This window comes from Myodes glareolus, chromosome 24, assembly GCF_982192425.1.
Source record: "Myodes glareolus chromosome 24, mMyoGla1.1, whole genome shotgun sequence".
NCBI classification, from domain to species: Eukaryota; Metazoa; Chordata; class Mammalia; order Rodentia; family Cricetidae; genus Myodes; species Myodes glareolus.
In genome coordinates, this window is record NC_142049.1 from 36,847,062 (window position 1) to 36,862,892 (window position 15,831).

Below are 15,831 nucleotides of genomic sequence, written 5' to 3' on the forward strand. Positions count from 1 at the left end.
GGCAGGAGCAGGGGAGTGGTGTGCGTGCCCAGATCCTACTCCCAGAGGACCTGGGTGACCCAAGGTGCAGGACCTCAGTCTCGATGAGAGCGGCGGTACTGAGTTTTCACTCATTTTGTTCAGCTTTTCCAAGGAATGATTGACTGGGAATCATCATCGATCCAAGCACGCTGGAGGGGTCTGGAGGGGCCTGGCACAGAGACTTTCTGAGATAGGTCTCCTCTGCGGCCAGGGTGGGTACTGGGGAGTGCGAGAACTGCCCAGACGTGCCCCATCTGGGAAAGGGAGCTTGCAGTGGGTCCCTGTATGGAAGGCAGGAGCACCTTGAGGACCTAAGTCTGCTTCGGGTGCAGACAGGTCTGGATGCACGAATGGGCAGCCCTCGCAGCACCACCAAGACCCGACAATCGTGTGCAGGTGCGTGCAGGTCATGGTCCTTACCTTGACCTTGGTCCTCTGGCCTTCTCGTGCAAGTCACCAACGACAACCAACGTCACTGCGGGCGGCTGGGACTGCAGCCTTCACCGGTAGGCACGGGATGGGAGGCTGGGCCATTCCCTCTGCCCTTCGGCCATGCGTGCCACAGATGCCACACTGTGAAGACATAAAAGCACGTGACCCCGTTACAGTGGGAGTCATGCTACTGGCTCTGGCGGGGCTTGGGCCCCTTGGTCTCCCTGGGATGATCGGGCCACCAGTGTTCTGCCAGCACCCCTGCTCTGCCCAAACCCTCCAGCACGGTTTGCCAGTTGAGTGACAGCAAACTCTTGACGTCTCAGGCCTTGACCTGACCCCGGCCCCCTCCGTGGCCTTGAAGGGGAGCTTTGGCCCTCTCTGCAGCCAATCCACAAATCTCTGCCCGCCCAGCACATCCAGCTACTACAACACCAGCAAGCACACTCTTCCCCAAAATCCTAGAAGCAGCTCTGAATCAAGGCAGCCGGGAAACCGCGGCCCTCCCTGGGGTCACTACCAAGAGCTCTCACACCAAGCGGTCTCCAGCTCAGGCCCTAGGACTCAGATCTCTTTGGCCACGTTCACTGAGCCAACCACGCCTCCTAGTCCATGACCAGCTCTGACAACCTACTGGAAGCTGCAAACCTCTGTCTTGCTAATGCACACGGCCTGAGATCAAACTGCACTAAGCCTTCCTTCCCCACAGGCCTCCACGACCAGAGATGCCTTGCAGACCAACAAGACAAGACCTTCTTTGGAACTCTCTGCCTCGCACGCTGGCCATGTCTCTTCATCTCTCTCTTTCTCCATCTCCATCTCCATCACCGTCTCTGTCTCTGTCTCTGTCTCTGTCTCCTTCTCCGGATAAGGAGGGCTCTGACTGGTTGCCGCTCTCTGACAGTCTCTCCTCAAGAGAAGCCCTGTTCACGAAACCACAAAGTAGGACTGCAAGCCTCAGCACTGTCTCAAGAAATCCAACCTCAGGTGGGACCGCAAGGGTAACCAGGGGAGCCTGACATCTCCCAAGAACACTTGCAAGACTCAAGCCTTCTGATTCCCTGGAATGCAACTCTGCAAGATAAAGTGGCTTTGATTGGCAGATGCCTCTGCTCAAGAGCAGGGGTCTCCAGCCAGCCTTGCTCGAGCTACAAGCTGGCAGCACAATTGCAATTTTTTTTATGGGAGTCAAAGCTAACCCCAAACAGCACCTCCTAAAAGAACAGCACCCTGCTGAGGAACGCTAAACACAAATCTGAACCTTCCTGGCGTTGAGATTGCCTCGAGCCAAGACAGGACCCCTAGTTCCAGGGATGGGACCAAAGGACCTTCACAAATTGGCCCTCCACCAGGAGTCATGCATGTGCGACCTTAGTGTCGGGGTAAATCCCACCCCACCAAAGGCCACGCGAAGGCCAATTTCTGCACAGCTATGCACACCTCCTTCAGGAAGGTGTGAGAAATGTCTCCTATTTCTGCCAGTGACTTCTTGCCGGAGCCCCAGGTCCGGAGACACACAGCTAGGTGGAAATCTGGGACGGGTTTCGGTGGGGTTCGGTTGCTAAGTCTACAATTATCTCACTCAAAAAGTATTGGGTCTTGCCCTAGTAGACTTGGGGACCCTCCCTGACTACCTTGCGGCTACTCAGCCACAGAAGCTCTCTGTGTCTCCTTCTATCACGCTCCCCGTGGGATTTCAACCACCACGAGAGCCCTGGCCGGCCAGGGCTCAAGGAGCCACATGGCCGGCCAGGGCTCAAGGAGCCACATGGCCCAGGTCACTTTCCCACTGCAGCAGCACCCTGGACCTCAGAGACCCTCTGAGCTGCTTCTCTGCGGGCCTGTCACAGACTTGACGTCCAAGCTCCTTCTGAGGTCTCCCCCCAGGGCCTGAACTTTCCCAGAGAGCTGGGAAAAGTGGAGGGGTCCCTCTTCCACCTGCTTCAGCTGCACAGACTGCCATTGTTTGGTTGGGCTCTGCTAGGAGCCCCCGCACCTAGCCTCTCCCTCTGAGGTTCTCAAGGAGGCAAGAGCAGTTCAAGATTCCCGGCTAGCCTCAAATATTCTGCCTTCACCATGGCCACGAGTGCTAGCAGAAGCGTGAAAGACCCAGGCCATCAAGAGGGAGTCAGGCCAGTGCTGGAGGAGGGCAGGAGCAGGGGAGTGGTGTGCGTGCCCAGATCCTACTCCCAGAGGACCTGGGTGACCCAAGGTGCAGGACCTCAGTCTCGATGAGAGCGGCGGTACTGAGTTTTCACTCATTTTGTTCAGCTTTTCCAAGGAATGATTGACTGGGAATCATCATCGATCCAAGCACGCTGGAGGGGCCTGGCACAGAGACTTTCTGAGATAGGTCTCCTCTGCGGCCAGGGTGGGTACTGGGGAGTGCGAGAACTGCCCAGACGTGCCCCATCTGGGAAAGGGAGCTTGCAGTGGGTCCCTGTATGGAAGGCAGGAGCACCTTGAGGACCTAAGTCTGCTTCGGGTGCAGACAGGTCTGGATGCACGAATGGGCAGCCCTCGCAGCACCACCAAGACCCGACAATCGTGTGCAGGTGCGTGCAGGTCATGGTCCTTACCTTGACCTTGGTCCTCTGGCCTTCTCGTGCAAGTCACCAACGACAACCAACGTCACTGCGGGCGGCTGGGACTGCAGCCTTCACCGGTAGGCACGGGATGGGAGGCTGGGCCATTCCCTCTGCCCTTCGGCCATGCGTGCCACAGATGCCACACTGTGAAGACATAAAAGCACGTGCCCCCGTTACAGTGGGAGTCATGCTACTGGCTCTGGCGGGGCTTGGGCCCCTTGGTCTCCCTGGGATGATCGGGCCACCAGTGTTCTGCCAGCACCCCTGCTCTGCCCAAACCCTCCAGCACGGTTTGCCAGATGAGTGACAGCAAACTCTTGACGTCTCAGGCCTTGACCTGACCCCGGCCCCCTCCGTGGCCTTGAAGGGGAGCTTTGGCCCTCTCTGCAGCCAATCCACAAATCTCTGCCCGCCCAGCACATCCAGCTACTACAACACCAGCAAGCACACTCTTCCCCAAAATCCTACAAGCAGCTCTGAATCAAGGCAGCCGGGAAACCGCGGCCCTCCCTGGGGTCACTACCAAGAGCTCTCACACCAAGGGGTCTCCAGCTCAGGCCCTAGGACTCAGATCTCTTTGGCCACGTTCACTGAACCAACCACGCCTCCTAGTCCATGACCAGCTCTGACAACCTACTGGAAGCTGCAAACCTCTGTCTTGCTAATGCACACGGCCTGAGATCAAACTGCACTAAGCCTTCCTTCCCCACAGGCCTCCACGACCAGAGATGCCTTGCAGACCAACAAGACAAGACCTTCTTTGGAACTCTCTGCCTCGCACGCTGGCCATGTCTCTTCATCTCTCTCTTTCTCCATCTCCATCTCCATCACCGTCTCTGTCTCTGTCTCTGTCTCTGTCTCCTTCTCCGGATAAGGAGGGCTCTGACTGGTTGCCGCTCTCTGACAGTCTCTCCTCAAGAGAAGCCCTGTTCACGAAACCACAAAGTAGGACTGCAAGCCTCAGCACTGTCTCAAGACATCCAACCTCAGGTGGGACCGCAAGGGTAACCAGGGGAGCCTGACATCTCCCAAGAACACTTGCAAGACTCAAGCCTTCTGATTCCCTGGAATGCAACTCTGCAAGATAAAGTGGCTTTGATTGGCAGATGCCTCTGCTCAAGAGCAGGGGTCTCCAGCCAGCCTTGCTCGAGCTACAAGCTGGCAGCCCAATTGCAATTTTTTTTATGGGAGTCAAAGCTAACCCCAAACAGCACCTCCTAAAAGAACAGCACCCTGCTGAGGAATGCTAAACACAAATCTGGACCTTCCTGGCGTTGAGATTGCCTCGAGCCAAGACAGGACCCCTAGTTCCAGGGATGGGACCAAAGGACCTTCACAAATTGGCCCTCCACCAGGAGTCATGCATGTGCGACCTTAGTGTCGGGGTAAATCCCACCCCACCAAAGGCCACGCGAAGGCCAATTTCTGCACAGCTATGCACACCTCCTTCAGGAAGGTGTGAGAAATGTCTCCTATTTCTGCCAGTGACTTCTTGCCGGAGCCCCAGGTCCGGAGACACACAGCTAGGTGGAAATCTGGGACGGGTTTCGGTGGGGTTCGGTCGCTAAGTCTACAATCATCTCACTCAAAAAGTTTTGGGTCTTGCCCTAGTAGACTTGGGGACCCTCCCTGACTACCTTGCGGCTACTCAGCCACAGAAGCTCTCTGTGTCTCCTTCTATCACGCTCCCCGTGGGATTTCAACCACCACGAGAGCCCTGGCCGGCCAGGGCTCAAGGAGCCACATGGCCCAGGTCACTTTCCCACTGCAGCAGCACCCTGGACCTCAGAGACCCTCTGAGCTGCTTCTCTGCGGGCCTGTCACAGACTTGACGTCCAAGCTCCTTCTGAGGTCTCCCCCCAGGGCCTGAACTTTCCCAGAGAGCTGGGAAAAGTGGAGGGGTCCCTCTTCCACCTGCTTCAGCTGCACAGACTGCCATTGTTTGGTTGGGCTCTGCTAGGAGCCCCCGCACCTAGCCTCTCCCTCTGAGGTTCTCAAGGAGGCAAGAGCAGTTCAAGATTCCCGGCTAGCCTCAAATATTCTGCCTTCACCATGGCCACGAGTGCTAGCAGAAGCGTGAAAGACCCAGGCCATCAAGAGGGAGTCAGGCCAGTGCTGGAGGAGGGCAGGAGCAGGGGAGTGGTGGGCCTGCCCAGATCCTACTCCCAGAGGACCTGGGTGACCCAAGGTGCAGGACCTCAGTCTCGATGAGAGCGGCGGTACTGAGTTTTCACTCATTTTGTTCAGCTTTTCCAAGGAATGATTGACTGGGAATCATCATCGATCCAAGCACGCTGGAGGGGCCTGGCACAGAGACTTTCTGAGGTAGGTCTCCTCTGCGGCCAGGGTGGGTACTGGGGAGTGCGAGAACTGCCCAGACGTGCCCCATCTGGAAAAGGGAGCTTGCAGTGGGTCCCTGTATGGAAGGCAGGAGCACCTTGAGGACCTAAGTCTGCTTCGGGTGCAGACAGGTCAGGATGCACGAATGGGCAGCCCTCGCAGCACCACCAAGACCCGACAATCGTGTGCAGGTGCGTGCAGGTCATGGTCCTTACCTTGACCTTGGTCCTCTGGCCTTCTCGTGCAAGTCACCAACGACAACCAACGTCACTGCGGGCGGCTGGGACTGCAGCCTTCACCGGTAGGCACGGGATGGGAGGCTGGGCCATTCCCTCTGCCCTTCGGCCATGCGTGCCACAGATGCCACACTGTGAAGACATAAAAGCACGTGACCCCGTTACAGTGGGAGTCATGCTACTGGCTCTGGCGGGGCTTGGGCCCCTTGGTCTCCCTGGGATGATCGGGCCACCAGTGTTCTGCCAGCACCCCTGCTCTGCCCAAACCCTCCAGCACGGTTTGCCAGATGAGTGACAGCAAACTCTTGACGTCTCAGGCCTTGACCTGACCCCGGACCCCTCCGTGGCCTTGAAGGGGACCTTTGGCCCTCTCTGCAGCCAATCCACAAATCTCTGCCCGCCCAGCACATCCAGCTACTACAACACCAGCAAGCACACTCGTCCCCAAAATCCTACAAGCAGCTCTGAATCAAGGCAGCCGGGAAACCGCGGCCCTCCCTGGGGTCACTACCAAGAGCTCTCACACCAAGCGGTCTCCAGCTCAGGCCCTAGGACTCAGATCTCTTTGGCCACGTTCACTGAACCAACCACGCCTCCTAGTCCATGACCAGCTCTGACAACCTACTGGAAGCTGCAAACCTCTGTCTTGCTAATGCACACGGCCTGAGATCAAACTGCACTAAGCCTTCCTTCCCCACAGGCCTCCACGACCAGAGATGCCTTGCAGACCAACAAGACAAGACCTTCTTTGGAACTCTCTGCCTCGCACGCTGGCCATGTCTCTTCATCTCTCTCTTTCTCCATCTCCATCTCCATCACCGTCTCTGTCTCTGTCTCTGTCTCTGTCTCCTTCTCCGGATAAGGAGGGCTCTGACTGGTTGCCGCTCTCTGACAGTCTCTCCTCAAGAGAAGCCCTGTTCACGAAACCACAAAGTAGGACTGCAAGCCTCAGCACTGTCTCAAGAAATCCAACCTCAGGTGGGACCGCAAGGGTAACCAGGGGAGCCTGACATCTCCCAAGACCACTTGCAAGACTCAAGCCTTCTGATTCCCTGGAATGCAACTCTGCAAGATAAAGTGGCTTTGATTGGCAGATGCCTCTGCTCAAGAGCAGGGGTCTCCAGCCAGCCTTGCTCGAGCTACAAGCTGGCAGCCCAATTGCAATTTTTTTTATGGGAGTCAAAGCTAACCCCAAACAGCACCTCCTAAAAGAACAGCACCCTGCTGAGGAACGCTAAACACAAATCTGGACCTTCCTGGAGTTGAGATTGCCTCGAGCCAAGACAGGACCCCTAGTTCCAGGGATGGGACCAAAGGACCTTCACAAATTGGCCCTCCACCAGGAGTCATGCATGTGCGACCTTAGTGTCGGGGTAAATCCCACCCCACCAAAGGCCACGCGAAGGCCAATTTCTGCACAGCTATGCACACCTCCTTCAGGAAGGTGTGAGAAATGTCTCCTATTTCTGCCAGTGACTTCTTGCCGGAGCCCCAGGTCCGGAGACACACAGCTAGGTGGAAATCTGGGACGGGTTTCGGTGGGGTTCGGTCGCTAAGTCTACAATCATCTCACTCAAAAAGTTTTGGGTCTTGCCCTAGTAGACTTGGGGACCCTCCCTGACTACCTTGCGGCTACTCAGCCACAGAAGCTCTCTGTGTCTCCTTCTATCACGCTCCCCGTGGGATTTCAACCACCACGAGAGCCCTGGCCGGCCAGGGCTCAAGGAGCCACATGGCCCAGGTCACTTTCCCACTGCAGCAGCACCCTGGACCTCAGAGACCCTCTGAGCTGCTTCTCTGCGGGCCTGTCACAGACTTGACGTCCAAGCTCCTTCTGAGGTCTCCCCCCAGGGCCTGAACTTTCCCAGAGAGCTGGGAAAAGTGGAGGGGTCCCTCTTCCACCTGCTTCAGCTGCACAGACTGCCATTGTTTGGTTGGGCTCTGCTAGGAGCCCCCGCACCTAGCCTCTCCCTCTGAGGTTCTCAAGGAGGCAAGAGCAGTTCAAGATTCCCGGCTAGCCTCAAATATTCTGCCTTCACCATGGCCACGAGTGCTAGCAGAAGCATGAAAGACCCAGGCCATCAAGAGGGAGTCAGGCCAGTGCTGGAGGAGGGCAGGAGCAGGGGAGTGGTGGGCCTGCCCAGATCCTACTCCCAGAGGACCTGGGTGACCCAAGGTGCAGGACCTCAGTCTCGATGAGAGCGGCGGTACTGAGTTTTCACTCATTTTGTTCAGCTTTTCCAAGGAATGATTGACTGGGAATCATCATCGATCCAAGCACGCTGGAGGGGCCTGGCACAGAGACTTTCTGAGGTAGGTCTCCTCTGCGGCCAGGGTGGGTACTGGGGAGTGCGAGAACTGCCCAGACGTGCCCCATCTGGGAAAGGGAGCTTGCAGTGGGTCCCTGTATGGAAGGCAGGATCACCTTGAGGACCTACGTCTGCTTCGGGTGCAGACAGGTCAGGATGCACGAATGGGCAGCCCTCGCAGCACCACCAAGACCCGACAATCGTGTGCAGGTGCCTGCAGGTCATGGTCCTTACCTTGACCTTGGTCCTCTGGCCTTCTCGTGCAAGTCACCAACGACAACCAACGTCACTGCGGGCGGCTGGGACTGCAGCCTTCACCGGTAGGCACGGGATGGGAGGCTGGGCCATTCCCTCTGCCCTTCGGCCATGCGTGCCACAGATGCCACACTGTGAAGACATAAAAGCACGTGACCCCATTACATTGGGAGTCATGCTACTGGCTCTGGCGGGGCTTGGGCCCCTTGGTCTCCCTGGGATGATCGGGCCACCAGTGTTCTGCCAGCACCCCTGCTCTGCCCAAACCCTCCAGCACGGTTTGCCAGATGAGTGACAGCAAACTCTTGACATCTCAGGCCTTGACCTGACCCCGGCCCCCTCCGTGGCCTTGAAGGGGAGCTTTGGCCCTCTCTGCAGCCAATCCACAAATCTCTGCCCGCCCAGCACATCCAGCTACTACAACACCAGCAAGCACACTCTTCCCCAAAATCCTAGAAGCAGCTCTGAATCAAGGCAGCCGGGAAACCGCGGCCCTCCCTGGGGTCACTACCAAGAGCTCTCACACCAAGCGGTCTCCAGCTCAGGCCCTAGGACTCAGATCTCTTTGGCCACGTTCACTGAGCCAACCACGCCTCCTAGTCCATGACCAGCTCTGACAACCTACTGGAAGCTGCAAACCTCTGTCTTGCTAATGCACACGGCCTGTGATCAAACTGCACTAAGCCTTCCTTCTCCACAGGCCTCCACGACCAGAGATGCCTTGCAGACCAACAAGACAAGACCTTCTTTGGAACTCTCTGCCTCGCACGCTGGCCATGTCTCTTCATCTCTCTCTTTCTCCATCTCCATCACCGTCTCCGTCTCTGTCTCTGTCTCTGTCTCTGTCTCTGTCTCCTTCTCCGGATAAGGAGGGCTCTGACTGGTTGCCGCTCTCTGACAGTCTCTCCTCAAGAGAAGCCCTGTTCACGAAACCACAAAGTAGGACTGCAAGCCTCAGCACTGTCTCAAGAAATCCAACCTCAGGTGGGACCGCAAGGGTAACCAGGGGAGCCTGACATCTCCCAAGACCACTTGCAAGACTCAAGCCTTCTGATTCCCTGGAATGCAACTCTGCAAGATAAAGTGGCTTTGATTGGCAGATGCCTCTGCTCAAGAGCAGGGGTCTCCAGCCAGCCTTGCTCGAGCTACAAGCTGGCAGCCCAATTGCAATTTTTTTTATGGGAGTCAAAGCTAACCCCAAACAGCACCTCCTAAAAGAACAGCACCCTGCTGAGGAACGCTAAACACAAATCTGGACCTACCTGGAGTTGAGATTGCCTCGAGCCAGACAGGACCCCTAGTTCCAGGGATGGGACCAAAGGACCTTCACAAATTGGCCCTCCACCAGGAGTCATGCATGTGCGACCTTAGTGTCGGGGTAAATCCCACCCCACCAAAGGCCACGCGAAGGCCAATTTCTGCACAGCTATGCACACCTCCTTCAGGAAGGTGTGAGAAATGTCTCCTATTTCTGCCAGTGACTTCTTGCCGGAGCCCCAGGTCCGGAGACACACAGCTAGGTGGAAATCTGGGACGGGTTTCGGTGGGGTTCGGTCGTTAAGTCTACAATCATCTCACTCAAAAAGTTTTGGGTCTTGCCCTAGTAGACTTGGGGACCCTCCCTGACTACCTTGCGGCTACTCAGCCACAGAAGCTCTCTGTGTCTCCTTCTATCACGCTCCCCGTGGGATTTCAACCACCACGAGAGCCCTGGCCGGCCAGGGCTCAAGGAGCCACATGGCCCAGGTCACTTTCCCACTGCAGCAGCACCCTGGACCTCAGAGACCCTCTGAGCTGCTTCTCTGCGGGCCTGTCACAGACTTGACGTCCAAGCTCCTTCTGAGGTCTCCCCCCAGGGCCTGAACTTTCCCAGAGAGCTGGGAAAAGTGGAGGGGTCCCTCTTCCACCTGCTTCAGCTGCACAGACTGCCATTGTTTGGTTGGGCTCTGCTAGGAGCCCCCGCACCTAGCCTCTCCCTCTGAGGTTCTCAAGGAGGCAAGAGCAGTTCAAGATTCCCGGCTAGCCTCAAATATTCTGCCTTCACCATGGCCACGAGTGCTAGCAGAAGCGTGAAAGACCCAGGCCATCAAGAGGGAGTCAGGCCAGTGCTGGAGGAGGGCAGGAGCAGGGGAGTGGTGTGCCTGCCCAGATCCTACTCCCAGAGGACCTGGGTGACCCAAGGTGCAGGACCTCAGTCTCGATGAGAGCGGCGGTACTGAGTTTTCACTCATTTTGTTCAGCTTTTCCAAGGAATGATTGACTGGGAATCATCATCGATCCAAGCACGCTGGAGGGGCCTGGCACAGAGACTTTCTGAGGTAGGTCTCCTCTGCGGCCAGGGTGGGTACTGGGGAGTGCGAGAACTGCCCAGACGTGCCCATCTGGGAAAGGGAGCTTGCAGTGGGTCCCTGTATGGAAGGCAGGAGCACCTTGAGGACCTACGTCTGCTTCGGGTGCAGACAGGTCAGGATGCACGAATGGGCAGCCCTCGCAGCACCACCAAGACCCGACAATCGTGTGCAGGTGCCTGCAGGTCATGGTCCTTACCTTGACCTTGGTCCTCTGGCCTTCTCGTGCAAGTCACCAACGACAACCAACGTCACTGCGGGCGGCTGGGACTCCAGCCTTCACCGGTAGGCACGGGATGGGAGGCTGGGCCATTCCCTCTGCCCTTCGGCCATGCGTGCCACAGATGCCACACTGTGAAGACATAAAAGCACGTGACCCCGTTACAGTGGGAGTCATGCTACTGGCTCTGGCGGGGCTTGGGCCCCTTGGTCTCCCTGGGATGATCGGGCCACCAGTGTTCTGCCAGCACCCCTGCTCTGCCCAAACCCTCCAGCACGGTTTGCCAGATGAGTGACAGCAAACTCTTGACATCTCAGGCCTTGACCTGACCCCGGCCCCCTCCGTGGCCTTGAAGGGGAGCTTTGGCCCACTCTGCAGCCAATCCACAAATCTCTGCCCGCCCAGCACATCCAGCTACTACAACACCAGCAAGCACACTCTTCCCCAAAATCCTACAAGCAGCTCTGAATCAAGGCAGCCGGGAAACCGCGGCCCTCCCTGGGGTCACTACCAAGAGCTCTCACACCAAGCGGTCTCCAGCTCAGGCCCTAGGACTCAGATCTCTTTGGCCACGTTCACTGAGCCAACCACGCCTCCTAGTCCATGACCAGCTCTGACAACCTACTGGAAGCTGCAAACCTCTGTCTTGCTAATGCACACGGCCTGTGATCAAACTGCACTAAGCCTTCCTTCTCCACAGGCCTCCACGACCAGAGATGCCTTGCAGACCAACAAGACAAGACCTTCTTTGGAACTCTCTGCCTCGCACGCTGGCCATGTCTCTTCATCTCTCTCTTTCTCCATCTCCATCTCCATCACCGTCTCTGTCTCTGTCTCTGTCTCTGTCTCCTTCTCCGGATAAGGAGGGCTCTGACTGGTTGCCGCTCTCTGACAGTCTCTCCTCAAGAGAAGCCCTGTTCACGAAACCACAAAGTAGGACTGCAAGCCTCAGCACTGTCTCAAGAAATCCAACCTCAGGTGGGTCCGCAAGGGTAACCAGGGGAGCCTGACATCTCCCAAGACCACTTGCAAGACTCAAGCCTTCTGATTCCCTGGAATGCAACTCTGCAAGATAAAGTGGCTTTGATTGGCAGATGCCTCTGCTCAAGAGCAGGGGTCTCCAGCCAGCCTTGCTCGAGCTACAAGCTGGCAGCCCAATTGCAATTTTTTTTATGGGAGTCAAAGCTAACCCCAAACAGCACCTCCTAAAAGAACAGCACCCTGCTGAGGAACGCTAAACACAAATCTGGACCTTCCTGGCGTTGAGATTGCCTCGAGCCAAGACAGGACCCCTAGTTCCAGGGATGGGACCAAAGGACCTTCACAAATTGGCCCTCCACCAGGAGTCATGCATGTGCGACCTTAGTGTCGGGGTAAATCCCACCCCACCAAAGGCCACGCGAAGGCCAATTTCTGCACAGCTATGCACACCTCCTTCAGGAAGGTGTGAGAAATGTCTCCTATTTCTGCCAGTGACTTCTTGCCGGAGCCCCAGGTCCGGAGACACACAGCTAGGTGGAAATCTGGGACGGGTTTCGGTGGGGTTCGGTCGCTAAGTCTACAATCATCTCACTCAAAAAGTTTTGGGTCTTGCCCTAGTAGACTTGGGGACCCTCCCTGACTACCTTGCGGCTACTCAGCCACAGAAGCTCTCTGTGTCTCCTTCTATCACGCTCCCCGTGGGATTTCAACCACCACGAGAGCCCTGGCCGGCCAGGGCTCAAGGAGCCACATGGCCCAGGTCACTTTCCCACTGCAGCAGCACCCTGGACCTCAGAGACCCTCTGAGCTGCTTCTCTGCGGGCCTGTCACAGACTTGACGTCCAAGCTCCTTCTGAGGTCTCCCCCCAGGGCCTGAACTTTCCCAGAGAGCTGGGAAAAGTGGAGGGGTCCCTCTTCCACCTGCTTCAGCTGCACAGACTGCCATTGTTTGGTTGGGCTCTGCTAGGAGCCCCCGCACCTAGCCTCTCCCTCTGAGGTTCTCAAGGAGGCAAGAGCAGTTCAAGATTCCCGGCTAGCCTCAAATATTCTGCCTTCACCATGGCCACGAGTGCTAGCAGAAGCGTGAAAGACCCAGGCCATCAAGAGGGAGTCAGGCCAGTGCTGGAGGAGGGCAGGAGCAGGGGAGTGGTGTGCCTGCCCAGATCCTACTCCCAGAGGACCTGGGTGACCCAAGGTGCAGGACCTCAGTCTCGATGAGAGCGGCGGTACTGAGTTTTCACTCATTTTGTTCAGCTTTTCCAAGGAATGATTGACTGGGAATCATCATCGATCCAAGCACGCTGGAGGGGTCTGGAGGGGCCTGGCACAGAGACTTTCTGAGGTAGGTCTCCTCTGCGGCCAGGGTGGGTACTGGGGAGTGCGAGAACTGCCCAGACGTGCCCCATCTGGGAAAGGGAGCTTGCAGTGGGTTCCTGTATGGAAGGCAGGAGCACCTTGAGGACCTAAGTCTGCTTCGGGTGCAGACAGGTCTGGATGCACGAATGGGCAGCCCTCGCAGCACCACCAAGACCCGACAATCGTGTGCAGGTGCGTGCAGGTCATGGTCCTTACCTTGACCTTGGTCCTCTGGCCTTCACGTGCAAGTCACCAACGACAACCAACGTCACTGCGGGCAGCTGGGACTGCAGCCTTCACCGGTAGGCACGGGATGGGAGGCTGGGCCATTCCCTCTGCCCTTCGGCCATGCGTGCCACAGATGCCACACTGTGAAGACATAAAAGCACGTGACCCCGTTACAGTGGGAGTCATGCTAGTGGCTCTGGCGGGGCTTGGGCCCCTTGGTCTCCCTGGGATGATCGGGCCACCAGTGTTCTGCCAGCACCCCTGCTCTGCCCAAACCCTCCAGCACGGTTTGCCAGATGAGTGACAGCAAACTCTTGACATCTCAGGCCTTGACCTGACCCCGGCCCCCTCCGTGGCCTTGAAGGGGAGCTTTGGCCCTCTCTGCAGCCAATCCACAAATCTCTGCCCGCGCAGCACATCCAGCTACTACAACACCAGCAAGCACACTCTTCCCCAAAATCCTACAAGCAGCTCTGAATCAAGGCAGCTGGGAAACCGCGGCCCTCCCTGGGGTCACTACCAAGAGCTCTCACACCAAGCGGTCTAAAGCTCAGGCCCTAGGACTCAGATCTCTTTGGCCACGTTCACTGAGCCAACCACGCCTCCTAGTCCATGACCAGCTCTGACAACCTACTGGAAGCTGCAAACCTCTGTCTTGCTAATGCACACGGCCTGAGATCAAACTGCACTAAGCCTTCCTTCCCCACAGGCCTCCACGACCAGAGATGCCTTGCAGACCAACAAGACAAGACCTTCTTTGGAACTCTCTGCCTCGCACGCTGGCCATGTCTCTTCATCTCTCTCTTTCTCCATCTCCATCTCCATCACCGTCTCTGTCTCTGTCTCTGTCTCTGTCTCCTTCTCCGGATAAGGAGGGCTCTGACTGGTTGCCGCTCTCTGACAGTCTCTCCTCAAGAGAAGCCCTGTTCACGAAACCACAAAGTAGGACTGCAAGCCTCAGCACTGTCTCAAGAAATCCAACCTCAGGTGGGACCGCAAGGGTAACCAGGGGAGCCTGACATCTCCCAAGACCACTTGCAAGACTCAAGCCTTCTGATTCCCTGGAATGCAACTCTGCAAGATAAAGTGGCTTTGATTGGCAGATGCCTCTGCTCAAGAGCAGGGGTCTCCAGCCAGCCTTGCTCGAGCTACAAGCTGGCAGCCCAATTGCAATTTTTTTTATGGGAGTCAAAGCTAACCCCAAACAGCACCTCCTAAAAGAACAGCACCCTGCTGAGGAACGCTAAACACAAATCTGGACCTTCCTGGCGTTGAGATTGCCTCGAGCCAAGACAGGACCCCTAGTTCCAGGGATGGGACCAAAGGACCTTCACAAATTGGCCCTCCATCAGGAGTCATGCATGTGCGACCTTAGTGTCGGGGTAAATCCCACCCCACCAAAGGCCACGCGAAGGCCAATTTCTGCACAGCTATGCATACCTCCTTCAGGAAGGTGTGAGAAATGTCTCCTATTTCTGCCAGTGACTTCTTGCCGGAGCCCCACGTCCGGAGACACACAGCTAGGTGGAAATCTGGGACGGGTTTCGGTGGGGTTCGGTCGCTAAGTCTACAATCATCTCACTCAAAAAGTTTTGGGTCTTGCCCTAGTAGACTTGGGGACCCTCCCTGACTACCTTGCGGCTTCTCAGTCACAGAAGCTCTCTGTGTCTCCTTCTATCACGCTCCCCGTGGGATTTCAACCACCACGAGAGCCCTGGCCGGCCAGGGCTCAAGGAGCCACATGGCCCAGGTCACTTTCCCACTGCAGCAGCACCCTGGACCTCAGAGACCCTCTGAGCTGCTTCTCTGCGGGCCTGTCACAGACTTGACGTCCAAGCTCCTTCTGAGGTCTCCCCCCAGGGCCTGAACTTTCCCAGAGAGCTGGGAAAAGTGGAGGGGTCCCTCTTCCACCTGCTTCAGCTGCACAGACTGCCATTGTTTGGTTGGGCTCTGCTAGGAGCCCCCGCACCTAGCCTCTCCCTCTGAGGTTCTCAAGGAGGCAAGAGCAGTTCAAGATTCCCGGCTAGCCTCAAATATTCTGCCTTCACCATGGCCACGAGTGCTAGCAGAAGCGTGAAAGACCCAGGCCATCAAGAGGGAGTCAGGCCAGTGCTGGAGGAGGGCAGGAGCAGGGGAGTGGTGTGCGTGCCCAGATCCTACTCCCAGAGGACCTGGGTGACCCAAGGTGCAGGACCTCAGTCTCGATGAGAGCGGCGGTACTGAGTTTTCACTCATTTTGTTCAGCTTTTCCAAGGAATGATTGACTGGGAATCATCATCGATCCAAGCACGCTGGAGGGGTCTGGAGGGGCCTGGCACAGAGACTTTCTGAGGTAGGTCTCCTCTGCGGCCAGGGTGGGTACTGGGGAGTGCGAGAACTGCCCAGACGTGCCCCATCTGGGAAAGGGAGCTTGCAGTGGGTCCCTGTATGGAAGGCAGGAGCACCTTGAGGACCTAAGTCTGCTTCGGGTGCAGACAGGTCTGGATGCACGAATGGGCAGCCCTCGCAGCACCACCA

General features: G+C 57.0%; 7 non-coding genes across 7 annotated transcripts; all 7 read right to left on the reverse strand.

The window, feature by feature from the left end:
• Positions 1–69: 69 nt before the first annotated feature.
• On the reverse strand, positions 70–163 carry LOC148118158 (small nucleolar RNA SNORD116). The gene has a single exon (XR_015736481.1). It is a non-coding gene; the product is annotated as a small nucleolar RNA SNORD116 (small nucleolar RNA).
• Positions 164–2,670: 2,507 nt separating this feature from the next.
• On the reverse strand, positions 2,671–2,764 carry LOC148118159 (small nucleolar RNA SNORD116). The gene has a single exon (XR_015736482.1). It is a non-coding gene; the product is annotated as a small nucleolar RNA SNORD116 (small nucleolar RNA).
• Positions 2,765–5,234: 2,470 nt separating this feature from the next.
• LOC148118160 (small nucleolar RNA SNORD116) lies at positions 5,235–5,328 on the reverse strand. The gene has a single exon (XR_015736483.1). It is a non-coding gene; the product is annotated as a small nucleolar RNA SNORD116 (small nucleolar RNA).
• A 2,470-nt stretch (positions 5,329–7,798) lies between these two features.
• On the reverse strand, positions 7,799–7,892 carry LOC148118161 (small nucleolar RNA SNORD116). The gene has a single exon (XR_015736484.1). It is a non-coding gene; the product is annotated as a small nucleolar RNA SNORD116 (small nucleolar RNA).
• Positions 7,893–10,367: 2,475 nt separating this feature from the next.
• LOC148118162 (small nucleolar RNA SNORD116) lies at positions 10,368–10,461 on the reverse strand. The gene has a single exon (XR_015736485.1). It is a non-coding gene; the product is annotated as a small nucleolar RNA SNORD116 (small nucleolar RNA).
• Positions 10,462–12,930: 2,469 nt separating this feature from the next.
• On the reverse strand, positions 12,931–13,024 carry LOC148118163 (small nucleolar RNA SNORD116). Its single transcript, XR_015736486.1, has one exon. It is a non-coding gene; the product is annotated as a small nucleolar RNA SNORD116 (small nucleolar RNA).
• Positions 13,025–15,504: 2,480 nt separating this feature from the next.
• Positions 15,505–15,598, reverse strand: LOC148118164 (small nucleolar RNA SNORD116). The gene has a single exon (XR_015736487.1). It is a non-coding gene; the product is annotated as a small nucleolar RNA SNORD116 (small nucleolar RNA).
• Positions 15,599–15,831: the final 233 nt, after the last annotated feature.